Genomic DNA, 27447 nt, shown 5'->3' with positions numbered 1-27447 from the left:
TCCCTGTAGTGTGAGGTATAACTCTCTGAATGGATCCCATTAAAGAAAATATAGCATATTTAATCATCCTCTTGAGAAAATCAATGATAACACTGTCAAGAGAGGATATGAAAGGTAGTACCTTTTGCACAACAAAACAAGAATATTGGGGATGTGGGTTTAGTTATTATATGCCATAAGGGAGGTCTATTAATGCTTTGCCCTGTAGTCCTATTTATTGTGCACTGAGCTATGTACTAAGTTTGTGGTGAGTCAATCACAAGGCACTTTTGCTTTCCAAAACTTTGCAAGGAATTTTTCCAGGTTCTTCCTCAACATGCTTTAGATGTATGAGTTGACCATGAACAATGATCAACCAAAGAGATATAAGATATATGGAAGTTGTCCTTTGCCTTGAAGCAGAGTTATTGGAATCTGTAAACACATTGTATGGCTCGTGTGCTCTGAAAAAATTCCCAGTTGCGTAGAAAGAACACACAACAAAAGCATCTGGTTAAATGGTTGGAATATGGCCAGATTTAAAGCACTAAGGGTGCTAACACAGCTACAATTCCCAGCATTCCCTGGGAAGAGGGATTGGTTGTTAAACCACTCTGGGATTTGAAACTGTCAGAAGAATAGGGACAAGAGCCATACAATGTATTTACAAATTCCAATAATTGCCTCCAAAACTTGGGCACAGTTATCACCTGTGCAAATCTTTAACTATCAGGAAAGGATGCATATGCCACTTGGACGACCTTCAAATGTCCTGAGCTGTTATGGGAGACCAAGAATGCAAGTTCCTATCTCTAAAAAGTGTAGAGAATTCTGCGTGTCAAACAAGTGCACATTAGGTAGAGTTAACCTCGTTTACAGCATCTAGCCAAGAATTTTAAAACAGATTATGTATTTTGAGTTCCCAAATTTATTCTTAACTGATTTGCAGAATTTAATGAGCAATCACAAGATGCCAGTCAGCCTGATTCAAGGTGTTCCAAGTTAAGAGCTGCATCCAGAAGCACCTTAACTCCAGTTTCTGACGCTGACGGAAGTTTGAAAGATACACGTCTTGTCTCCTCTTGCCACTTTACTGTGTTTCAGACTTGATTTGATGTGACACCGGTGTCACAGCTGTACTGAAGGAGGTTCAAATTAAACGACGGTTTCTAGTGAAGTGAATACAGAGAGAGCAAAGCTGTGGTCAGTACATGTGGGGAAACTGATATCAGCTTTATGCCACAAAGAACCATTGGGGTCCACATCGTATCTATGCGATTGCAGACTGGGAAAATAATGAACAGAACTGGTTTTCTAGAGAAACCAGAACAAAGCGTACAAAAAGACTTGTGGGGGGATTGATGCGCACTGTCGAAGTATGCCTTGGAGCAAGATCCCTCTGCCCAGTTTTAGATGCTTGCTACCTCCGACTGAAATTCTGGTAATTTTGAATCAAGATGCACACATGCCTTTCAAAACATTATAAAGAGGTTGAACACAGGGCTTTGTGTTCTTGTGAGCTCTTTGTAGCATCTGCAGCATCAGACTTTATTTATTTTGTTATGAGGTTGTTCTTGGATCAAACGACCTTTTGAAGTAATTGATTCCTACATGATAGCATGCATCCCTTTATCTTACTTGATACTCAGAGCACTATCCTCAGACGAGCATTAATCTATGGCTTTTTTATTTTATTTTATGTGCTGAGTCTGCGACTTGGCTGTGGTGGATGATTGAGTTATTGTTCCCTTTCCTCATTCGTATCAGTTCCAAGAGAAGACAATATTATTCAAAGTGAATAGATGTCAAGTGTTACATATCCACTTCATTTGTATGAGGAATAATCTCTACCTAGTAAGGGAGACCATCTGTCAGTTGTGCTCAATAAATTTTGAAGTATAATGGAATAAGCTCCTTGGACATGAACCTCAAGTAAAGACAAGGGCCATTGTTGGCTTTTTAAAGAGATGAAAGTTCATGGTTCCATATGAAGGCTGTTCTTCCAGTTGCATGCTCAGATATGGCAAACCTGCATATTGGGATGTGTGGTCCTGGTCTTGACCTTTACTGTATCCAATGTGACTAACAAACAGCACATATCTCCTGTTTGAAGGCTGGGCCCCTTTTAGCCATTGCTCTTGTTGGTGTGATTAGCATTATGGAAAATGACAGCATCAGTAACCTGTACAACAGACAGCAGTGTGTCCATTGATTATACATCCTCTTCCTATGTGTGATGATGATTTGATAAGGCCCCAAATATGTTGCAGATTATAAAGCTGTATCATAATTAGCTCTTACAGCCATAGAGTCATCAGTGTTGCATGGAATCTCCCCGCCCCCATGGTTTATGTTCTTTTGTAAGACTGCAAGTGTGTGCATCAGCAGAACACAGCTATTGAATGGAGAATCACAATTACTTTTTGCATATGTTTTATTAAAGCTGGTGTCCTCAAGGAGTGTGGAATTTGCAGTTTGCTGACTTTTGCTACCAAGTGTGTGGGGGGAGAGGGCAGGGCAGGGCAGGGCAAGGGTAGCCAACACACTACCCAACAGATGTTTACAGCTACAACTTGCATCATCTCCAACCATTGACTGGCCATGCTGGCTGGGCACCACATGGACTGGTGTAAAACCTTTAATGGAAGGATCAAACTGAAATGGGTTGTGAAGGGATATGTTCCCTATCAAAAACAGTTGTCAAGCAGAACAGCAGGATAGAAATATTTTAAATATTTACAGTATATGGTGGTGGCCTGGTGCCAGTAGAGAATTGGATGGGCAGTGAAAGAGGGGAAAGAGTGAGGAGCTGCTTTGGCATATGAGCCAATACTGGAGGGCAAACATTGACATGAGGGAAATGCAGTGCTGTGTTTCTAGAACAACAGGTGCTGGAACTCACCATGAACACCTTCCTTGTTTTCTTATGATGGCAACAGCGCCCACCTGAGAGGTGCCAGTACTGAGTTCTGGCTGATAAAGCCCTGGGGAAATGTTTTTAAAATGAATAGGAATTTGAAGCTATATGGGGCTTCTGGTTAAGGGATAGGAGAGCACGATGGTACTGGATGCAAGAGGCATTCTAAAAATAAATCACATTTGCTACACCTCTTTCCCTCTCCCATTTAAGTTAGTTCCCCCCCCCCTTAAAACATAATACCCATCTACATTTCAATGTGGAACAATCCATGTGGACCATCTGGGTATATTTTGTCACTCTCTTTCCATCTGTCCAGGGATATTTCTGAATTCCTATATTTTACCTGCAAGCCACAAACTTTAGGGAAGTCAGTAAATATTTCCAAGTTTAGATCAAGTCCACTTTAAATCATATGCTCTTTGCTGTCAGCAAACATGTAAGTGAATTAAGAAGGTTGACATCCAATTAACACAGTCCTTTGCAGGTTTAATGAGCAGTGATAAATTTAAATCCTTTCTTTGGCACTTTTAAAGGAAGTGTAATTACATGCGGAATGAACTAGAGAGATTGTTGTTCCATTGATTCATAATAAATTTCTCCCAATTTATTTGCACTGAGTCAGAAGGCAGCGTCTTTGCCGTGGAAGCCATAGGTTATTTAAATAATCCCCTCTGTTGTAATAATATGCAATAAAACATTAATTCCTACAATATGGGGGATAATAACAGAGTAAGATGAGCTATAACACGTTATTACTTTTTATTTTTAGGTATTCAATTAGTATCATCTTGTGTCTGTGTGTACCCTTTCTTGATTCTTTTTGTTAGTACTGAGAAAATCTTTTGCCTTTTGTTGTCTAGGCAACATTAGACTATTGGGCTTTTTAATTAGCAAATAAAGCCATCATATGCCAAATTGGTTCTACCTAAAGATGTAAATAAGTTTAACCGCTCTTTTATAAATGGTGTTTTCCATAAATTAAAGAGAGAGCATTTTTGTGGCATGCCATTCCCAGTGGTATGTGAAACGGATATTATTTTAGGGTGGCAGCTATAATTTGGAAAGTCCGATTTAGGGGAAATGTCTGATTTAGATCTTACATGAGGAATGCTGCCTTACAGAGGAGACCCTAAGCCACTACCTTGAAAGCAATGTTAGAAACTGAGATACAAAAGCTAGGAGCTAAATGGCATCCTAAGCTTAGGCTATGGGAGCAACAATAGAATGTCTAGGCATGCCTTTTCTTTATAACAAGAATACCGTGTTTCTCATATTATAAGACACGTCTTATATTTATTTTTTCCTCAAAAAAACACACTATGGCTTATTTTCAAGGGATGTCTTATTTTTTTCCTCCTCCTCCTGCCGTGGCCAGCATTGCTGCTGCTCCTATCACTATGTCTTATTTTCGGGGTATGGCTTATATTCCTTGAATGCTTAAAAATCCTGCTATGGCTTATTTTATGGGGATGCCTTAAAATATGAGAAACAGGGTACAAAGCTGAAAATGAATGAACTGCAGCTAAAACATTATGTTCATTTTCCATATGGTCTACTCTAGTTCTTTCCCTTCCCACCCCCCTAATATTCTTAAGAGGGTCTTTTCTCTAGTATTCAGAGAGTAGCTGGCAATACTGTGCCTAGAGCTCAGAAACTGCTCACGCTACTGAAATTCCCTGTCTCAAAATGCACCTAGAACAATGGGAGTTTAGAACACTGCTTGGAAGTTAAAATCATAGAATCATAGAGTTGGAAGAGACCACAAGGGCCATCCAGTCCAACCCCCTGCCAAGCAGGAAACACCATCAAAGCATTCTTGACATGCTGTCAAGCCTCCGCTTAAAGACCTCCAAAGAAGGAGACTCCACCACACTCCTTGGCAGCACGTTCCACTGTCAAACAGCTCTTACTGTCAAGAAGTTCTTCCTAATGTTTAGGTGGAATCTTCTTTCTTGTAGCTTGAATCCATTGCTCCGTGTCCGCTTCCCTGGAGCAGCAGAAAACAACCTTTCTCCCTCCTCTATATGGCATCCTTTTATATATTTGAACATGGCTATCATATCACCCCTTAACCTTCTCTTCTTGAGGCTAAACATATCCAGCTCCCTAAGCCGTTCCTCATAAGGCATCGTTTCCAGGCCTTTGACCATTTTGGTTGCCCTCCTCTGGACACGTTCCAGCTTGTCGGTATCCTTCTTGAACTGTGGTGCCCAGGTGAGGTCTGACCAGAGCGGAATACAGTGGTACTATTACTTCCCTTGATCTAGATCAGGCATCCCCAAACTGCGGCCCTCCAGATGTTTTGGCCTACAACTCCCATGATCCCTAGCTAACAGGACCAGTGGTCAGGGATGATGGGAATTGTAGTCCAAAACATCTGGAGGGCCGAAGTTTGGGGATGCCTGATCTAGATGCTATACTCCAATTGATGCAGCCAATAATTGCATTGGCTTTTTTAGTGTGATCCTGTCCTCTGGGGTATTAGCCACCCCTCCCAATTTGGTGTCATCTGTAAACTTGCTCAAGATGCCCTCAAGCCCATCACCCAAGTCATTGATAAAGATGTTGAATAAGACTGGGCCCAAGACAGAACCCTGTGGCACCCCACTAGTCACCACTCTCCAGGATGAAGAGGAGCCATTGATGAGAAACCTTTGGGTTTGGTCAGCCAAACAGTTACAAATCCACTGAATGGTAGCATTGTCTAGACCGCATTTTACCAGCTTCTTTACAAGAATATCAAGTTGTACCTCTCATGACATTTCTATTCTACCCCGCTGCCTCCGATGATGTTTATGAACCGATTGTCAACGTCTGGCTTGCCCATTATTTGACTAGGCACCTGTGAGCATGATCATGTGACTTCAGAAGATGGCCAGCTGCAATCGCACTCAGTGGCAGTGCATGAGGGGTGGGCAGCAGTGGTAATGGTGCATTCACCAGGGTAGGGCACAGGAAGGGGGAGATGCCGGGGATTCCAGGGAGCTTACCATTCAGACAAAGTGGCCAGTTGGAGAAAAGTCGTCGTATATTCTAACTGCTTTCCAAATCCAGTTTCTAGGGAGCCACCTCTTTTTCCAATATTGGTATGGCAAATATTCACCACCATTGGCTAACGAAGAAGCTTTACCATTGAGGTCAATGGAAAGTCTTTCCCAGGATACTTTCATTGGTAGTGAAATATAGAATTGTATCAAGGGTTGTGTACACAGCAAGGTCAAAAAACCAATGGTAGGTGCATGCACAGCTTGTGGAAAAGAGATGTGGGAATTGGGAGATTATTTTCCAATTAAAATTGCTGTGTGTTATTGAGGCCAGAAAAACAGATTGTGTTACCTATTTTTCTTCCTTGCGATTAAGAATTAAGGACAAATCCTCGTGAGTTCTGAAACTTGATTTATATTGAACATTCTTCTTGCCATTCAAACCATCTCAAAAATTTCCTGCTTGCCAGATGGGATTCTTGGCAAAAATTACTTAAAGGTGATGCCAACTTAGACTCTTATGATTGCATTGCTAAAAGATTCCAGTATCACAACACTGGTTCAGCTGTATGAATTGCCAGCCTGATGATTAGATTTGCATTGTAAGGGTGTAATAGCCAGGGTGACAATAATTTGAGATTGGGACCTAATCCAACAAAGTGCTGAAGATTATGATTAGCCTAAATACGATTAACCCCTTGCATTTAAACTCAATAGCTTTGTTAGGTGAAGGTGCTATCTATACAATAATCAGCGCACTGCGGTTCCTGTTTCAGTTTGACTAGGAGTATAAAGGATCTCTTTATTAAAACCAATTTATTTTTTTGCAAGACAGACAATTTGATATCTCACAGCAGACTGATAAAACTGAATCAACTTCACAGCAAAAAATAGCACTGTTGGGGTTTATTTTCAGGGGGGTGGGGTGGGTGTTGTCAGAGAATTCTTGCCACTGCATTAAATAGATGTGCTCCTTGCAAAAATCAAGCAGGGCACTAAATCACTGGAATATTTATAAACAGTAAGACAACAGCAATTCACTTCAATTGTAAATGAATAGTGCACATTCTAAGTGAGATCTCTCCGTTAGCGACACTTCATATACGACTGGCTCCCAATTGGCAAAAAATAGTAAGTCACAATGGATTTTACTTTCTATCTTGCTGGTACTGAATTTAAATGAAGATATTGCATCAGTGGGATTTTACAGGTCAGTTGGTAATATGTAGATTTCAGTAGGTATGCAGCCTGATTGAATATCATAGAAGAAAAAGTCCATAGTTCAGTGGTAGAAAACATGATTTACATGCAGAAGATCCTCCATTCTAACTCCAGATCAGGTAGCAGATGATGTGAAAGGCTTTGGATTGTTGAGGTTTCTGTATACAGCACTGGAACGGAAATACTCATTATAAGAAATGGGAACAGGAAGGTATTGAATGTGATTGATTTAAGTGCTAAAGAAAACAGGCAATATCTTGTTTGTTTTTATTTGGGACTCTGAGATACTAAGCTGTGTATTACAGGACACTGTTGAATTGACGCTTAATGTCATAGTCAAGGCTTCAAGTTATGATCTAATTTTTTAATACAGCTTTAAAAAACAACAACCCTGAGATAATTTGGTTGCTCTGTGTTATGAAAGACTCTGCCAGAACCAAGACCACAAAGTGGGTGTCACGATGTGCAACCCACAGGATTTACAAGAAGTGTGGGCTTTTGAAGAGGCTTCTGAATAGGGGCTGTAGAATGGAAAACATGGAGAATGGACACATCACTCAGCTACTTGGGAACTTTATTAAGGTAAACTTCAAACCACTTGCCCCAGTGAAAATTTCATAGAAATTCTCACCCCCACCCCTGCCCAGGAAAATGACAGCCTTTTGTGGCAGGCAAAAATATATATCCTGAAATGGCTGAATGAAGGCTCTCTAACAGAATTCCTTTGAACTAAACTTCCCAGGATTATTTGGAGGAGAAAGCAATGGAAATTAAGGTGATGTTACAGTACTGATATGCCCGAAAGTCTGTAGAATAAAACGATCTATTATTGGCACAAACAGAATGGCAAATGGCAATTTGTTGCATGTATAAATGCACCTCACCAGGTAGGGGGATTTCACAAATGGCAAACCACCACTGAAAAAGCCCTAGCTCAGGCCAACACCAACTGGACAGCCCCCAGGGCGGCACCACCACCAAAGCTTCACCTGCAGATTGTAGCATCCAAGATGCTTGATATTGGGAAAGGTGCTGTTTTAGCACTGAAGATAGTTGGGGACAGTGTGAGAGAATTCCTAATTTGGATGCCCCGTGTTTTCCAGGTTAAGGGAAACAATTTGCGTGTCAGGGACTGGGCAGAGGAGGAATGGTGAAGACCGCCTCCCCAGTCTGACCAGGGGCATAGGAAGAGGGGAGGCGATGGGAGCGTTTCGCCACCAGCGGCGCGATCCCAGTAGGGTGCCATCACGGCAGTCTCCGCCCCCAGAACACACGCCATGCCCCTGTGGGCGGTGCGCCACGCCCCCAGAATGTGCACCACACCCCTGCAGGCAGCGCACCACGCCTCCAGAATGCGCACCACGCCCATGCAGGCGGCACGGTCCGCCCCGGGACATGCACCAGCCCCGCCCCCGCCTGCTCTCCACCCCCAGTGGCGGAGCATGAAGCTCCACCACTGAGCCTGACTCTTCCAGAGAAGAAGAAGACAGTTCAGAATTACAATACAACAGGGGTTTGAGGGAGGTCACAGCTCAGAGGCAGGTGTGGGGAAAAGCTGGGAAATCATGGGAGAAGAGGAAGAAGGAGCACCGGGGGGGGGGAGCCCACAGACACAGTGTCTTTAGAAAGCATTCCATAACTGCCCCCCAGAACCCGGTGAGCATTGAAAGTAGGAGAGCAGAGACCTCAGAGGAAGAGGGCACTGCTCGGCACCCGTAGTGATGACCCATGAAGAGGAGAGAAGGAGGGGGTAGAGACTCACTCGGAGCAATGCCATTATTCTGAGAGACCACATTCCCAAGCCTCTCTCTGTGACTATTGAATAAAAGCTGATGGTAAGAACTATTCTCTTGTCTTGTCCGTTCCTGGCAACCTGGCTTGGGGGTTGGTTCCTCTGCTGCCTGACACTGGGATCTTGCTTGATGACCCCCAACATTCTGGAGCCTGCAAATCACTACCCAGGATATTACAAATGTACCATTTGGTTTGACATTTCTTCAGTTTCCACTGGGTTAAGTTTCTGGACTTGTTTACATGAACTGGCACTTCTTTCGTCTTTTCAGGGTTTTCCATCTATTTGGAATTATGCACACTATGCCAAAGCATAGATCTGAAGAGCTGGATGGGAGTCCCGTGTTTACTAATCTATTTAGTTATCGGTTGCTGACTGCAGATTCTAAAAGGCCAAATGGGCACACTTAAAATTAAAAATACTGGCATCATTGTAGAGATTATGTCTCATTTCTCTGTTTCTCACTACTGTATAATCTTAACAGTGTTTATGGGCAAAATATTATTATAATGTTTTCCCCCTGATTAACCTGCCTAATCTGGCATCAGCTAATTACCCTCTTGCCAAAGCTTGACTATAATAACACACATAAAGATGAAAACGTTAGCTGAAATTTTGTAAGTGAACTATTATAATCTGTCCATAATATTCAAATATGGAAAAAGCACACAAGAGGAGCATGCGAAAACAGGAAGGACCGGGGGGGGGGGGAGTTAAAAAACCAAACATATTATTTAGAGGCTCAACAAACATTCACAAATATTTCTGTTTTCTGTTGTGGGTAGGAGTCCTCTATTAGTCATCTTGGTAGTCACCAAGATCTTACAATAAAAAGGTGTTATCATCTCAAGCTTCATAGTTATGTTTTTGTAAACATTGGCATTTTCTATGCCTCGCTGTATTTAAACTCATTTAAATAAATAAATAAATATACAAGTCTGGCATATTCCCTATAGAAAACTGGACTTGTGATGGCTTCAACACAGTTTATTATTGCAACTAGTATACTACTGCAAGCATATCAAGAATATTGCAGTGGTAGCTGTTCCCACCTCTTGCAGCACAGGGTCCTGAGGCCATTTGTGGTATTGTGTGTTTTTTTTGTAGGCAAAGGCATATTTCATCTGCTGATACCAAGGATAGCTGGACAAATGACCCAATTTGGCTCTTGGTGGTTCTATGATTCTCTCCTAATAGCATTCTTCCTCTAGTGGGGTAAAGGAAGAATATATTTCCATCTACATACAAAACAAACAAACAAACAAACAAACAAACCCCACAACTATATAACGGCCTTCTCAGTGATGGCACCTTGACTTTCGAACTTCCTCCCAAGGGAAAGTGTGGTTGTTCCCAATATTCAGACACCAGTTAAGCATGTATTTGTTCACCTGGGCATGAAGTTCATATGCTGGTTCTGGGAGTCAACCATTTTGTTATTATGCTGTATTGTTATATCATTTTAAGTACCTGAAGGAGCATCTCCACCCCCATCATTCTGCCCGGACACTGAGGTCCAGTGCCAAGGGCCTTCTGGCGGTTCCCTCGTTGCGAAAAGCCAAGTTGCAGGAAACCAGGCAGAGGGCCTTCTCGGTAGTGGCGCCCGCCCTGTGGAACGCCCTCCCATCAGATGTCAAAGAGAAAAACAACTACCAGATTTTTAGAAGCCATCTGAAGGCTTTTAATGTTTAATTGATTGTTTTATTTTTCTGTTGGAACCCGCCCAGAGTAGCTGGGGAAACCCAGCCAGAGGGGCGGGGTATAAATTATTATTATTATTATTATTATTATTATTATTATTATTATTTGTAATTATTAGGTGCTTTAATTACTGATTGCAATTTTTAATGTTTTGCACTCCCCTGGGCCTTTAGGAGGAAGGGCAGTCTATAAATGGCATAAATAAACACATCGTTTGCCTCCAGCACTTCTGTTCTACTCATGCAGCAGACTTCTGTTTGTGGACTGGGACTTCTGCTTCCATTCCTCTCCCTTGCAGCCCCCCATGTACCTTCAAAATCTGCTCCAGAAGGTTGGTGGACTATCCAGAGGAGATTTGGGGAGCACATGAGGAAAGTAGGGGAAATCCTGTTATGCAAGCAGAACTCCACTTGTACAGCATTGGGCACAGATTGTTATGGTTATTACACATTCAACTTTTTAATTCATATATCAGCTTGGATGGAAAAATTACTGAAAACCAAGCTTAGTCTTCATGGAATAAAAGTGCCAGATTGTCTGAATTTAACCTTTGTTGTTAACTTTCATCTCATTTTTGAACACTGGGAAATAAAAATGCCTGGAGATAATAATATTTTAGATCCCCCATCAACTTGCCAAGTAAAAGAGCTTTAAATGACCTTCTGAAGAACACAAGAGAAAATTGATGCTGTGGATACAACACTGTAAGACCAAGGACAGACAGAACATAATTCTGTATAGTGAACTTTTTTTTTTTTTAACTGGCTGGTAGCAATCCATTACAGACAGTCTGTGGCTGAATGAATATCAGCCAGTTCTACAGAAAATGTTCACTTCTAGGTGATCTTTTTGATTAACACTGCTTCAAACTATTCACCAGATAAGTCAAACTCTTGCAAACAAGCCTCTTTCTGCTGAGCGAATTGGACTTTAGGACCGTTTGGTTCAGCACAAAGTTCAGTTTCTCTTTAAATGAGCTCCTGCTTCTTGTACTTTTCTAAAGATGGAGACTTGTTCCTGCCCTTGTAATCTACCCCTATGTCTTTGAACTTGGCTCTTTCAGTGTTTGCTCAAATTGAAAGTCCCGATCTTGTTTGACCGGTGTGGCTGAACTTGTCACATATAAGCACATATGCACATTTACATGAAATAGTATCTCTTCACGAACACAGACCAGTCTTCACCAACCCTTTCCCCTCCAGATCCACCATCCCCAGCTAGCATAGCTATACTCCAAAACTTCTGGAAGGAAATAGGCTGGCAAAATGTTGACATAAATAGTAACCAGCTAGGGATCAAGCATCATGCAACAAGCTGCTTAGATCTTTCACTCCTAACAAGATCTTCCAAAAATGGTTGCCATCTTGTGAAAATCAGGACACAAAAGTTGCTGAGCTTTTTGTGGAAATTTGTCAAAATATAGTGCAAAGTAGCTGCCACAAGGTCAAATGAATTTGAATATTAACAGAAATTGTTCAGAATACTACCTCAAATTGAATTTAATTATGTTCAGTTCACCCAGCAATTACAATAACTACTTTCAGAGATTTTGCAACTGAACTTCATTCAGGCAAACTAATTTATTACAAGCACTGCATAATACTGTAAGCACAACTGATACTATACACTCTTTCTAATTTTTTTGGGTAATTATAGTTTGTAGGAATCACGATAAAACATCACAGAAAATAGGATCTCAAAAATATGTAATCTCTCCCGCCCTCCCCAATTCTTTGAAGATCAATTTGCCTTTTACTTGAAAACTCCAAAATTATTACCAGCTGTCATTTTGTGTAAGGTGATATCACTTTATTATACAGTGACTTTTGTTTGACCTAACACTCACATAAACTTATCACAAAATTGCAGCCTTTGGGTGATAAATCGGTATATTTCACTTTTTAAACTTTGTCTTTGTTAATATTTTTTAATCCTACGCTGACTTATTGAGGAGAATTCACATGTGAAAACACATAGCCCAGTTTCCCTTTTAGACTTCAAAGTACCACAGGGCTTACATTTAGCAGCTACGGCATTTATTCTTCAGGATAAAGGCTTTCACTTTCATCAATGTTTGAACTTTAATAGTTTTATTATTTGAGCTTCATTGCTGTTTCCCGCCCCCCCCCCTAAGCATACCTGAAGTTCTCATCCTGCTTAAATACTTCAAAGAAATAATAGCGAACAGCTTTCTACTACACAATTTTATCTCTTGAAAGTATGCAAAAATGGCAAGAGGAACTTATTTGAATCACTTCCTGATCAGTTTTCAATATTGGAAAACTCTTAAAAAACTGTAGCCCTACCTCCACTAGCCAAAAGACATCCACAAGTTAATGTACAGTGATGTACATTACAGTCTCTACTGTCCCTCATTTCAATGAAACCGAACCATGGGTAAATGCCTGGAATCCATGGAATTTCTCACTGCTTAGAGATCGTGGTGGTGGGCAACCATATATTACACTTAATGAGGTAAATTCCAAAAAATAGATGCCAAGAGTTTATGACTTATAATCAGGTTAGCCTTCAGACGGGGTGGGGTACGCATAACAGGGAATGAAATCAGGGTTATAGTTTTTGTTGAATCACAACTGCAAAGAATTGCAGTTTCAAGCAAGAAATATCTTAAACCATTTTAAGTAGATCTATTAAAAAAAAATACAAAAAGCCAGTGCCTTGAATGCTTCTACAAAAATCAGATTTTATAAAGAAGATCTTTCCTTGATGCAGAAGAAAGGAAATTGAAATCAATAATATCTGATTCTTAAAAATGCTTCTCTATTCCCAAATCAAATGAAAAGCATGCTTGCACACTCAGACAGAGAAACACAGAGCAGACATGTATAGGAGAGCGCTTTTAAGAGTTCCACAAAGAAGTCCACACACACAAAGTTGAAGGCCAGGTCTACACTAATGTGTAGAGAAATAAATGCCATGGGAAGTTCTCTTGTAAATACTCAGCTGAAATGACCTCCAGTCTGCACCATAGTAAGCTGCTATTATTATCCATTGCTACCAAAAAAAAAGTCAGTCATCACACCTTCTTTGCCTCAGCTTTGCAGTTTGGAGCAGTGTTAAGTAGCTGTGGAGGGAATTTTTCTCTATATTTCATGGGATGCCTCTCCCAGTCTTTCATCTATTTACCATTTTGCGAGGTTATAAGGTTGACTACAAATCTGTGAAGTGCCACAGGTCTATGCAGGCATAGCACTGCTCAGAAAAAAACAGTGTGTGTGTGTGTGTGTGTGTGTGTAGCTTGCTGCCTAAAAAATGAGATATGGAGAATCTAGTAATCCTAAGGCATTTATCGGTTGAAAAAGGAGAACATTGTCATGACGCTGGTTTTATGTAGAGAGAGGAACCCTTCTCTCCTATTTTCTCTCTCTCCCTCACGCCCATACATTATCTGTACTAGCCATGGTGAGTCATTTCCCTAATCCTTTTATTCAGCAAGACATAAAGATTCCTCTTGGGCTGGGATAATACATGATTGACGAGTATCTTCCACGTGGTACACATCAGGACACAATAAGCCCCAAGATAGTCCCGTGGAGAGTAATTGCAGTTTTACAGCACGTATCATGTTCTCCCTCTTCAAGGAGAATATTGGGATCCTGATGCCTTCATATTGAGCATAATTTCAGAATCATTTTGTTTACTGTCACATTGCCTGAGATATGTTGCTTTGCAGTTTTCATTGTGAAACCCCTAGACTCAGAGGCTTACCGGTACTTCAGCAAAGCTGTAAAATGTGACCACCCAGTCAAGATATGCAATCCTATTTGCAAAAGATCAAACTGCTTCATATATGGAATTCCAATATATACACAGACAGCACACCCATATACTTTGCTTTGGACAGTGGGAGTGTGACCCTGTTAGTCTTGCTGAATCTATCAGCAGCTTTTGATACCATTGGCCATGTTGTTCTCCTGGGGTTCTAGGCTGGCGTTTGGAGGGGGTGTATTATGACGGTTCAATTTTTCCCTGCAGGAACAGTTCCAGAGAGTGAGATGGCCTGTGCCTCAGCCCCCTTATAACTGAACAAGGCTCTGTCCCCAGTGCTATTTGACAGCTATATGCAATGCTTAGGAGCAGTCATTGGGAGATTTGGAATGAAGGACCATTAATATGTGAATGGCACACAGTTCTATTTCTTAAAGTTTCCACTGTGCCTTGGTTTCCCAATGGAACTACAGCCCTGAGTGAGTGCCTGGGACCCCCTGAGGTGACACTGTTGTTACAAGTGGGATCTGTTTCCTCGCGGGAAAGTCCTCTGAGCTAACTGTGCCTGAGGTCAAAATGGAGGAAGAAGCAGCGGCACCTCTTGAGCAGCTCACAGTGATGGAGGAATGCCACAAGCAACAAATGGGGCAGTACAGGCAGCAAAGTAACCAAAGGCTGGAGCAGCTTCTGCGATCACACCAAGGGTGTTCAATAGAAAAGACCAACCACAACCAAAATGGGTGAGCAGAGTGAAAAGCCTCCTGGGAGAACAGAGCAAGACTTCATGTAAGATAAGCACCCTACATGTCATTTTCTTTTTAATAGAGGACCTTGCCGACAAAGGTCTGCATAGTTAAAGCTATGGTTTTCCTACCGTAGTAGTGATGTATGGAAGTGAGAGCTGGACCATAAAGAAGGCTGATCGCCAAATAATTGATGCTTTTGAATTATGATGCTGGAGGAGACTCTTGAGAGCCCCATGGACTGCAAGAAGATCAAACCTATACATTCTGAAGGAAATCAGCCCTGAGTGCTCACTGGAAGGACAGATCCTGAAGCTGAGGCGCCAATACTTTGGCCACCTCATGAGAAGGGAAGACTCCCTGGAAAAGACCCTGATGTTGGGAAAGATTGAGGGCACAAGGAGACGGGAATGACAGAGGACGAGATGGTTGGACAGTGTTCTCAATGCCACCAACATGAGTCTGACCAAACTGCGGGAGGTAGTGGAAGACAGGAGTGCCTGGCGTGCTCTGGTCCATGGGGTCATGAAGAGTCGGACACGACTAAACGACTAAACAACAACATTTGGTTTATCACACATCTGAGGTCAGATATGATTTTTCTAGAGGCGGGGATAGTGTTATGGGTTTGCAGGGTGCAAGAATCCCCTAAAAGTCCTGGGTGCCAGGTTCTCCCTATAATTTCTGAAACCAGTAAATGTGGGGTTTGAAGGCAAGCCAACTTTTCTCAGGAGATGGGCTTAGAGAGGTGCCACCCAAGAACAAATACAAGTGACAGAAGATTCATTACCCTGACAAAAGGTGAGACATTCGGCATCAATACAAGGAAGGAGGTGGCTGCCAGGATTACAGAAGGTGTGATGTCACCACATGAAACAGTTCCTTTTGCAGGAGGCTTTTGAAACTGGAGGTTGCAAGGGCGACAAGGGGGATGCTGGAAGTGGAAGAGGAGAAGTTGTTTTCTGCAAAGGCAGCTGAGAACAAGGTAGCAGAACAAGTAGGCAGAACTCCATGCATGCTGGCAAGGAGAGACTCTCTTGGGATGTAATGTTCTGCACCCTCTCCATTGAAGGCTTTAGGTGAAATGTGTGTAAAATAAACCATAATTCTTAAAGACACTAGTCTCTGCTGTTGATTTTCTAGCAGAAACATAACATTGAGTGAGCACCTGGAATCCCTGGAATCATGCAGAGATTGGGGGTGCCACAAAACAACTGATATTATTTTCAGTAAGAGGTGCTGGGGTAAGAATCACATCATTGACTTGTTTCCTTCATTTCCTGTCCTTTGAACATTTATCTCCAGGGTTGTAAAGGGACTGTTGTTTAAATTAACATGCTTGGTGATTTAATACAACGAAAAGTATTTTAATGCAGTGTGTCCAATTCATTCCCGAAGCAATTTGTCAGTAGAATTAAAACTAGGTAGAAATCGTCAGACATTTCTAAAGCAAAAGAAACAATCCATGAGCCGTTTTCCATTTTTGGCAAGGGAGAAGTTTTTGAACAAAGTTAGTCAATTAACCTTTAAAACATGGTGCCAAAAGGAATTGTTTGGAGAACGTGTGCGTTTGAGACGAGTGCTGCATGTTAAATGATGGCTCTGTGGTAAACTCTGCAGACTTCCCATTTACTGTTCACATTACCAGTCGGAGTGTTTTGCACTTGTAAGATCAGCTTCGCCCCCAGACCCTACCCCCTGACCAAAAAAAAAAAAAAAACATATCCAAGGACAGTGTGTTTTTCAACAAACGTTTCTACAATATGCGACAATATATGAATTTTTCAGTCCCAGGGTCCCTTTCTTTCTGGAAAACACACTCCAAAGATTTCAGTGCATCGCCACACTGTACATCTTAATCCATGTATCCAAGTACCCTATCATTTGGTCACCACAGGGGACACATAATGTCTGTACATCACAGTGGATTGAAGGCAGGGCAAGGAGGCCAGAAGAGATGGCGTCCAAGCTGATTGAGCTTTTAGTGTGAGGTGCAGGTAGAGGGAATCTTTCGGGATAGGTTTCTGCTCTAGAAAATGCAACGTTTTCATCTGCAAAGAACGACAAATCAACAGCAACTGTGAAATCTGCAAACATAGTATATTGGGGTAAAATATCAGGCACAGCAGGTAGCAGAGCATCTTGTATGACAAGGTAGGGAGCACAGATCAGGTTGTTGGGTAGTCATTCAGCCTGTGGTCTTCTAGACATCAAGCAGGACACAGCTGGTACAGCACCGCAGGGTAACTTGTCAGAGTAGGTACTGTAATAACAACTGACACCAATAAAATTCTGCATGGTGTTGTTCCTGCTCTCTAGTCTGAACGACTTCATTTGCCTTGTCTCTGTCTGAGAATCTACTGTCTACTGCCCTACTACCTTGGCAGTGGCAGGAACTGATGTGCTGACAGGGGGGCAAAGAGACCCAAAGGTAGGAATAGCTCAGCTTAAGTCAGGGATATGAACAGTATTTGGCCTGGAAGTCAATTTCTCTTCAGAAACATTAGAATAGCAAGGTGGGATTGTATGGTACTTAGCTGGTTAAAACATGTAAGGTTATTATTATACCGTACGGTGCAAAGTTTGCCTTTGAAATACTCATAATCAAAATCTGACAAGTGAGGATATTTCAGGATGAGAGAAATTAATTATATTCCCTTTGCTCAATAAAGATGTTTTTCCCCGTGACAAATTCTCTATCTTGCTAATGGTCCAGAAAGCCACTCTGTCACACAGATGTGTGGGTGGTTTAATTTTTTATGTCTAAAAAGATCCAGGTTAAATCTGTCAGTAATAATATCTATTACATTGTGAAATATCAAGACTTTAATCTTCCAGTTATTACTTTTTCTATAAATACTCATTCATCAAAACTGCATTCTCAAAGAGAATTAGTGGAGATTAAAATAACAGCCATTTTAATAACTTCAATGTTATTTTATTGCATTTTGTAAAATAAGAGAAATCCTATTTGCAGAAGGAGGATTTATGATTAACATTTTAAAATGTTATTGCCTTTGTCAGTGGTGAAAACGAGAGGTTAAAGTGGTTTAATTCTACACACCTAACCCTGATCTCCTGTGGAAGTCTGCTTACAGACAGGATGATAATATTTAACTGTAAAAAGTTGCAAGATTTTGTGACCTCATTTCTGCTCTGCTTAAACCATGTCACATACCATTTCTGAATATGCTCTGTTATGAAATTCTAATCCACCCCTCGTGCAAGCTAAGATAGACTAGCCTACTCTAGAAAGAATGCACACCTTAGACAGCAAAGTTAAGCCTCAGTCATTCCATGCCACAGTAATTTGCTTGTCAACTAATTGGTAAAGACTCGTGAATAACAGAACAATATGATTAGATATTTCTTTTGTAAATTCAATTACAACTGACATCTAAGAGATATTAAGAAATTCTAATTACTCATGCAGAAACTAAGTGATAAAGTCAGCGGTGGGGAGAGACTGTGGGAAATAAAAGTGTTCACCATGCAATGCATTGTATAGAAACTACCATGAGAGCCACAAAAATGTTAGTCCTGAATCCAAATTGAAAATTCCACTTCTGTATTAGTAATTAAAGCTAATGATATTGTCAGGGGATTGTTGCGGCTACTCTCGAGTAAAGACGCTCCAGTCCGCCCTGTCTTTAAGAGTTTTATTGTGCATACTATTTACAGTGCAGAGATAACAGAAAACATGACCGCCTAGTCTGATTCAGAACCCGGCAATGGCTGCTGCCTGCTTTTCGGCCAGCATAAAAGCTTGGGCACCCCAAAACGCCACCCCTTCACCCTACGTGTGGGCGCACATCTCAATTCGGGCACCGGAAGGAGAGGGCTCCGATGTCTCGCTGAGTCCCTCATTGGCTGACCCTCTACTAGAGCAGTGCCAGGGCTCTGACATGTCTCTGAGCCCTTCCTGCATGCTCTGTTCTCCATAGCGTTGCCAGGGCTCAGACACCTCACTGAGCCCTCTCTCCAAACCGCTCCATTCCTCATTCCCTCCTCCCGACTCACTGCTCGTGCTGTCGCTGGGTGAAGTGCTGGTCAGGATGGCGGGGAAAGGCTCCCTGTAGGGAGTCCCCCTGACAGATATGAACAAAAAACTATATTTAAAACTCACCTTTTAATCCCTTGTTATTAAAGTAGCCCCAAAACACAGCCTCACTAAATACCAGTAGCTGGAAATTGGAGGAAGGCAAAGTGCTTTTGTGAATTCATGTCCAGCTTGCAGCATAGCTGCCAAGTTATCCCTTTTTTTAAGGGATTTTCCCTTATGCTGAATAGGCTTCCTCGCGAGAAAAGGGAAAACTTGGCAGCTATGAAGGCTTGCAGGCTTCCCACAGGCATCTGGTTGGCCACTCGCAAGACAACATCTTGTTTTGCAGAGTGCAGTAGTTTTATTTTTCAAAGCAATGACAAGGACACTTCCAGCCCAAGATCCAAAAATGTGGAAGAAATAGTTAATGATTCAAGTGTCATGACCAGCATGAGATGTGGACGCTGGAGCCATAGCTGCCAAGTTATCCCCTTTCTTAAGGGATTTTCCCTTATGCTGAATAGGCTTCCTCGCGAGAAAAGGGAAAACTTGGCAGCTATGCAGGCTGGAGCCTGAGTCAACAATGTAGTCAGAACAGGGGCAAGGGAAATGAAGCATTAATGAGCTCCGAAGGAAGCTACCGTATTAACGCAGCAAAGGTCCAGATGAGAGTAAGGGAGTTATATTGTCACTTCCTCTACCAGGTTCTCTGCCGGGTCATTTCCTGCATCTGGGTGATGGCTCGCATCCTCCCAAGTAAATTATTCCTCCCAAGTAGATCCAGGATGAAATAGTATTGGCAGCTAAATGGCCAGTCCTCCTGTGGCTTGTGGCCTCCTGTCTGGATAGCCACTTGACATTACTATTTTTAAACTATTTTCTCTGATCATCAGCTAACAGATCACCTGCACCTGGCCAACTCTTTACGTATTGTTGTTTATATTGCTGTAGCAGTGGCAGAACCTGGGGTCTCAAATTTCAGTTCTGTCCTGTGTAACGCCAAAATTCGGCACCCCCACCTATTGCACTCCATAGTTGTGGTGTCCGCTTCGGCACTCAGTGCGACAGATCTGTTTGGAGTCCCCTAAATCTGCCTCTGGTTGTTATTTCATTGATTATGCCCCACCTCACTGGGACAGCTCACAATAAAAATACAGCATTAAAAGCACAAGTAGAACCACTGTTATTGAGGTTGGAGGAGAACAGTTTTTCTGTGTTAGTGGTGACAATGAAGAAGAAGTTGGGAGGCAAAGAGCACCATGGGAGATAACTGGCAGGCTGTAACAAAGAGACAGAAAACATGGATGATTCCTGTTCTTAGCCCCAAGGCTGCTGTGTGTATGGGAAAGGACAGCACCCCCTTAGAGAGTAATCTAGATGGAGTCTAGACTCAGGTTGTATATATGTGCAAATAAACCATATATCATAGACTCCGCTGTGCCTCATTGAAAGGAAACACGGAGCCTGGGTAAAGCATGTCCGCAGTCCCTGGAATCTTGCACCACTCATGGAAATTGGTGGGATGTAACCATATTTGTTATGCTATTCAGAAATATGAAGAGGTTTCCTCGACCATAATCTGTCCTTCAGAGCAAAGTCAGGTCTACTGGGATTTACCAGGACCTTGTTCTTTATTTTATTCTACATTGTTAATGCAAGTGCTGCAGATAAAGTAGCCTGAAAAGTAACAACATCCAGAGGGAATTGTTCCGAAAGTAAAGTTCTGCATTCTAGCAAGATGTCTCTCTCTAGCAAGGTCAGGATTGTGTTAGTGGGTGATGAAAATGCCAGCATTCTTAATTTGAATTTTATCTTTAATAATGTTGAAGGGGGAAAAAATATAGCATTCGGAAAATAAATTATAATGAGGAACTTTAGAAGAGGGAATAATAATGACTGAAGCTGCACATTCATTAATTCAAAAGAGCAGGTGACAATTAGCATGTTCCACTTTCAAGTGCTTAGAGAAGAGAGAATGAGATAGTTCAACTGATATGGAAGCAGACTGTGGCCACAGAAAGAGGGAGGCATCATAGCTGAGGGCTAGGCAGGTATTCTGTCACATTTCCAATCTTGAATTATTGTTTTTATTTCCTTGTGTCCCATTCATCCTGCTTTCTCCAAGAGGTCCTTATGTGCCCAGCCACTCTTCAAGCTATGCACAAAATAGCAAATTGGCAAAGTGGATAGGCAGCGGATGTTGGGAGTAAAAAAATTAAAACTGAGATGGGAAACCTGTGACTCTCCAGATGTCTTTGGACTCCACATTCCTTCAGCCCTAGCCAGCATCTCTGAGAGCAAGAGATGATGGAAATGGCTGAACAGCAACACTGGGGCGAGCAGAGGGGCACTGGTTCCCCATCCCTGCTTTTAGCTACAGGTTCTTTATGAATAAAGATGAAAATCTTAAACAACTTGTGTCAGGGGGGGTCTCCTTACAGAGAGCCCCCACCCATCATTTTCACCAGCTCATCACCCAGCGTCAGCACGAGCAGCGAGTCAGAGGAGAGGAATGAGGAAATGAGCGGAGTGGAGAGAGGGCTCTTGTATGCTACAGAGACATTGCACCGCTCTGAAGGAGAGCTAGGGGAGGGGGAGCTGAGACAGCCATCGGACACAGGGCATCCGTTTCCCCCGACGCCTGAATTGAGGCATGCCAGCACCCGTAGGGCAAGGGGGCGGCGTTTTGGGGTTCCCAGGCTCTTATGCTGGGTGAAGACCAGGAAGAAGCCATTGCGAGGTTCTGATACGGACTGAGCAGTCATGTTTCCCGATACTCTTGCACTGTAAATAGCATGCACAATAAAACCCTGAAAGAAAGGACGGAGTGGAGCGTCTTTGCTCATGAGTAGCCGCAATCCTCTCTGACAACTTGTATAAATCAAGGCCAGTGTAATTACTAAGTCTGCAAATTCATACTGCTGTAAAAGGAAGGATCTCCCTATAATGTAACTGTTTGCACATGTCTTATGACAAGGTCACCTGTTTTGCCTCAGCACTTTTATCAGTTCTGCTCAGCAGCAAATCCTGCTTTCTAACTGACTACATGCTTTCAAGTATCTTTTAATAATGCATCATGTATGGCTAGACTAAGATGATTAGCACTGTATCATCTGCGGATGTACCTCGAATGTGAAATATACAAATTCTGTTTAAGCTCAAAAACATCAATCTCACCTTTTATTTTTTACGTTCTGAGGGGATGTATATTTGAGTATAAGACTGAGGTGCAAAGCTTGATGGGGGCAGAAGTGGAAAGGATATATATTTGAAGTGTTTTGTTTGGGGGGAACCTCTTTAAAACTGGATGATTGATAGCACAGAGGCAATCAACTCTAAATGAATGATGAATGTAATTACAATGGCTCAGAATCAGTTAGCATCCACAACCAAGGCTGGATTAAGGTGGTTGGAAGTTCTGGAGCAGTTCCAACAGCAGCCCCCGCCCCATCCTTATCACCAAAAATGAACACGTGAAATCCTTTTAAAATAAATAAATAAATACACCCAGAATTAAAATGATTTAAACCTACAAGAAAACAGTAGACATCCCAGAGTACCACCTTTTCCCTTCCCTGCTCAAGAGCTCTGTTATAGCTGAACAGCCCTGTTAAGGCACATTCCCAAACAATACCACCCCAACAAAACAAAGCAAAGCAAAGAGAAGGAAGGGCGAGAACGGAAACATTGCACGGAGCATGTGCAGTTTGGCTTGCCCACTTGTATGTGAAAATGCAGCAATGCTGCAGCCTTTGAGGGTCAAATTCCCGCCACTTCCTGGCTGCAGCATCTCCAGAAATTCATAGGATGTTGTAACTCTTCTCTCCAAACACCCCCACATTCCTCTTCCCATCTCCCCCCTCTGCACCTGATGCAAGCCAGGAAAGGGCAAGGCAAGTCTTACTGCCTCCAGTACTGGAGCTAGTCATCATGGGTTCTAGGTATTAATAATCTTATCCTCCATGAATTTGTCCAATCCTCTTCTGAAGCTACCCACGTGGGTTACCATCACTACGTCATATGCGTGTGAATTCCACACTTCAAGTATGTGCTGCTGTGTGAAAAGTGCTTTCTTTTGTATGTTCTGTTCAGTGAATTGAGTATTATTAGAAAGGGAGAAAAGAACACCATCCACTTTCTCCACACCTTACATAATAGTATACAGTTCTATCGTGTTGCCCCTTACTTGCCTTTTCTCCTAAACCCAGAGGCCACAAATGTTGCAACCTTTATTATTATTATCTATCTATCTCCCACCCATCTGCCTGGGTTTCCCCAGCCACTCTGGGCGGCTCCCAACAGAATACTACAAACATGATAAAAGATAAACATTAAAAACAGGGCTGCTTTCAAGTGTCTTCTAAAAGTCAGATAGTTGTTTATTTCCTTAACATCAGATGGGAGGGCATTCCACAGGGCAGGCCCTCTGCCTGGTTCCCTGTAACCTCACTTCTTGCAGTGAAGGAACTCCAATCCCATTATTATTTTGGCTGCCCACTTCTGCATCTTTTTCAACCCTATACTATCCTTTCTGAGGTGTGGCAACCAGAACTGAACACAGTATTCCAAGTGCAGTCACGCCATAGATTTGTATAATAGTATTATGATATTGGTAGTTTTACTTTCAATCCCTTTCCTAATGTGGAATTTTCACAGCTGCTGCACAGCTGAGAGTCCCTGCAACATCAAAGGCCCTGGAGCAATTGCTCTAATTGCACCGTTATAATCTCTCCTCCGTATCCACGACAGTGATTCTTGAACATCGGTGGCAAATGCACACTTCTTCTTCACTCAACCTGAAGGTTCTAGAATTCTGATTAACCCCCATGGGGTGGGGGGTGTAGGAGAAATTTAGGTGCCCTGGAAACTGCTTTATACTGAGTAGCACAAGGGGAACCTTTGCTAGGGAGGCGTATCAGCACCAGTAACAAATCGTACAGGCAAAAAATGAGGCATTTGTTAGAGAAGAGAAGTTAAGTTATAGCAACTACCACCACCACTACTACTACTACTACTACCGTACTACTACTTTATTATTTATACTTCACCCATTTGGGGGCCTTACAACACATTTAAAAACATAGTAAAACATCAGTTTTACTTAGTTAATGCATTAATCACCAGTTGAAACAATGACACAGCAAGCACACTGCATTCCAGGGGAAATTATCCCCACTCCCACATACCATTCAGGAATTAAACCCTAAGGCAACAGTTCTGTAGAAATGTACCACTGAGGTTCTGAGTGCTTGGGGAGATAATCCTGCAGTTCTTACAGCTCTGTTCTAGCAGAGGAACTCTGAGTGGCTCCTGTAAATTCCAACCAGAAATCTAGCCTAAACACAATATTGGAAAGAGGGTAAAAGTTATGGAATCTAAGAGCCAGGGTGCATCCTTTACATAAATCCTTGGTGCGACCACATGCTTGGGATGCTGCTACTCTTGCAGTTTTGCATCTGCATAAGGATATTATAGAGCTGGGAAAGGTTTGGAAATGGACAGCCAAAATAATCAGGCAATTGGAGCAACTCCACTATGAGGAAAGGCTACAAGGCTTTGGATTTTCCAGTTGGAGGAAAAGTGAGGAAGAGGGGACTGGGGAGATGTTTATATAAATGGATTGAGAGATATTTTCTCTGGGGTCATCCAATGAAGCTGAATGGGCAGACAAAAGAAATACTTCTGTACAGAGTCCGTAGTTAACCTATCAAGTTATGTATTAAAAGATGTGTGACCACTAAGGGCTTAACACATTTATTTTACCCCTGTATTTACCCCGCTGCTTTCCGCCTGGAAAACCTGTGGATTAGTGCTAAATGGGAACAAATGGCAATTTGTTTTCTGCGGATTGCTGTTTGTTCTGACTTAGCATTAAAGAGTGGGTTTTCTGGGGGAAAGCAGCAGGGCAAAGGCAAAACCACTTGAAACCATGACTAGAAAACAAGGGGCAAGCAGAAAATTGCTCAGACCTGTTCTTTCTAGTCATGAGACAAGGAGAAGTGTGGACAAGCCCAGGCACATTAATGGGTGCTAAACCAATAAATGGCCACTAGTTGTTCTCTCTACTAGCATATCTCTGAAGATCAGTTCCTGATGGATGTCTGGGGCTTCCTATAGGCATCTGTTTAGCCACTGTGAGAAGCAGGATTCTGGACTACAATCTCTGAACTTTACAATGATGATCACAGAGCGGGTGACTCTTACTAATCTCCGTTATAGTTTGAAGCTCCCATGGAAAAACCCAACAAAGTTCAAAATGAAGTTCTGTACTGCTACAATATCCTTAGAAGAGGAACCGGTGGACTTTAAAAAGAAGAGGAACCGGTGGACTTTAAAAAGAATACATATTGGAAGAAGGACCAAGTACGGTAGCTTTTTTTAATGCGGTAAAAAAACTCTTCATTTCCTGTTATAATTTACTCTTTGACTTCATGTTGATAGCACCAAATTTGAAGGTTTATTAGTGGCAATAGGAGGAAAAATAGAGTCCCTTAATTTAGTGCCTTTCAAGTGATTGAATTGGATGCTTCTGTTCATTTACATTTTGGTAGAGAGAACACAAGCACTGATTTTGACACTGAAATTAGTTTTGGAACACATTTACAAGCACTTTTTAAAATGTCTTATTATCATCTCAGTAATTGCACATCACTCCTTCGATGAAATGTCAAAGAAGGTTTTATTACATGCATTTGTTACTTTGTGCATATGTGGCCATAAATCTTTGTTGATTAGTTTACTTGTTCATTTGATGGTCAAACTATTCAGTAAAGAAAAACTGATGCCAATGTACTACACTGAAAGATAATTTCGTTGCTTTATTACCCAACTTTGGAAGAGATTAATTTGTCACATAGTTGCCAAAAGGTTAATGTGATCATTGGTCTCTTTGAATTTGCAGTAATCAGTATATCCAATGTAATCTAATGTGCCTACCTACAAGGCATACATCACTGCAATAGAGAGAGCGTGCATTTCTATATTGCTTAATTAAAGGAAACATGAATAAGAATACAGTACAGGCATACCTCATTTTATTGTGCTCCTCTTTATTACTCTTTGCAGATATCGCCCCTTATGAAGACACGGGTGCAGCTGCAGGCAGCCCAGCCACTTCCAGGGGAAGGAAGCCCCCCCCCCATCTTCTGGACATGAACTACTTTTCACCAAAAGGTCCTGAAGAACAGATGGGAAGCAGAGAGTGCGAGATCATGCCCTGCAGAAGGCATCCAATGAGCTCCTAGAAAGAATGTCAGATCTGAACAGTTGGCTTTCTGGCTGACACTTTTGGCCACTAAAATGCACCCACCTCTTACTGGAAATAACCTCCCACAACAATAGAGCATTGAGAAAATGCCTTCTACTGATCTCAAAGCTTGGACAGGCTGTTATTGGGAGAGATGCCATGGTATGGTATGTTAAAGACATAAGAACAGCTTGCTGTATCAGACCAAGGGCCCATGGAGCCTGGCACTCTGTTCTCACAGTGGACCATCAGAGGCCCATGGAAGTTCTCCCTCACTTGTGTCCCCCCACAATTGGTATCCAGAGACACACCAACTCCTTCCATGGAGACAGAACATAATCATCATGGCTAGTAGCCATTGGTATGCTACTGCCAAACTATGCAATCCGAAAGGGTGGAGCAGTTGAGAACCAAAAGTAGATAAACTATCATTTCCAGCACTTAGGCTTGTGTTCCTCTATCCTTTTCCAGCTCCCACCCCTTCATCCAAACATTCCCATTCCATTGAGAACAGTGGGAGAAGAATTTACTATGCTAGTTCTAGGGCTGGTGGTCCTTTCCTTGGTCCTTCAGATCCACATCATATTCAGATCCACCCAAGCACATCCCTCCAGTCCTCCCCTGGACCATGGGATCACATAGGTGAGACAGAGAATTTATTCCTAATGTACAAATTCTTTAGGCGTGCTGAATTGATCAAACAACAATGCTCCAAAGGCATATTGTTAATTTTGTAAAACTGTAAACTAGATATCAGACAAGAAGCACTTTTAAATTGTAACTAGCGAATTAGCTAATAATACAGCATGGTAGGTGGTAAATGAGCTAATAAAATATGTAATATACTTCTATGTTGGAGTCCAAAATCAAGTGTTAAAAAAACATTTACCATTGCGTTTCTTGTAATTTGTATAAGCCGCTTGGCAGGAGGCGAGTGCATTGGACTATTGCAGAAATTATACTGGGAACAATCTCATCACTTCTAGCAGTGATGAAAGTAAACTCAAAGACTTCTCTATAAACCTCATTTTATAGGTAGGTACCTTAGCCATAGCACGCCATAGACTGGATTGCTATGGTCCATGGGGTC

General features: G+C 42.0%; 1 long non-coding RNA gene across 1 annotated transcript in view; it reads left to right on the top strand.

Moving 5' to 3' along the window:
• Nucleotides 1-27138, top strand: part of LOC148687319 (uncharacterized) — an 88139-nt gene extending 61001 nt beyond the window's left edge. Inside the window, exon 3 of the long non-coding RNA XR_015947902.1 lies at nt 26177-27138. This is a non-coding gene — a long non-coding RNA (uncharacterized LOC148687319). The remainder of the gene's footprint in view (nt 1-26176) is intronic.
• Nucleotides 27139-27447: the final 309 nt, after the last annotated feature.

This window comes from Zootoca vivipara, chromosome Z1 (assembly GCF_965207765.1).
Source record: "Zootoca vivipara chromosome Z1, rZooViv2.hap1.1, whole genome shotgun sequence".
NCBI lineage: Eukaryota > Metazoa > Chordata > Lepidosauria > Squamata > Lacertidae > Zootoca > Zootoca vivipara.
The sequence above is the reverse complement of the archived record's forward strand: the minus strand, read 5'-3'. Positions and strand labels throughout refer to the sequence as shown.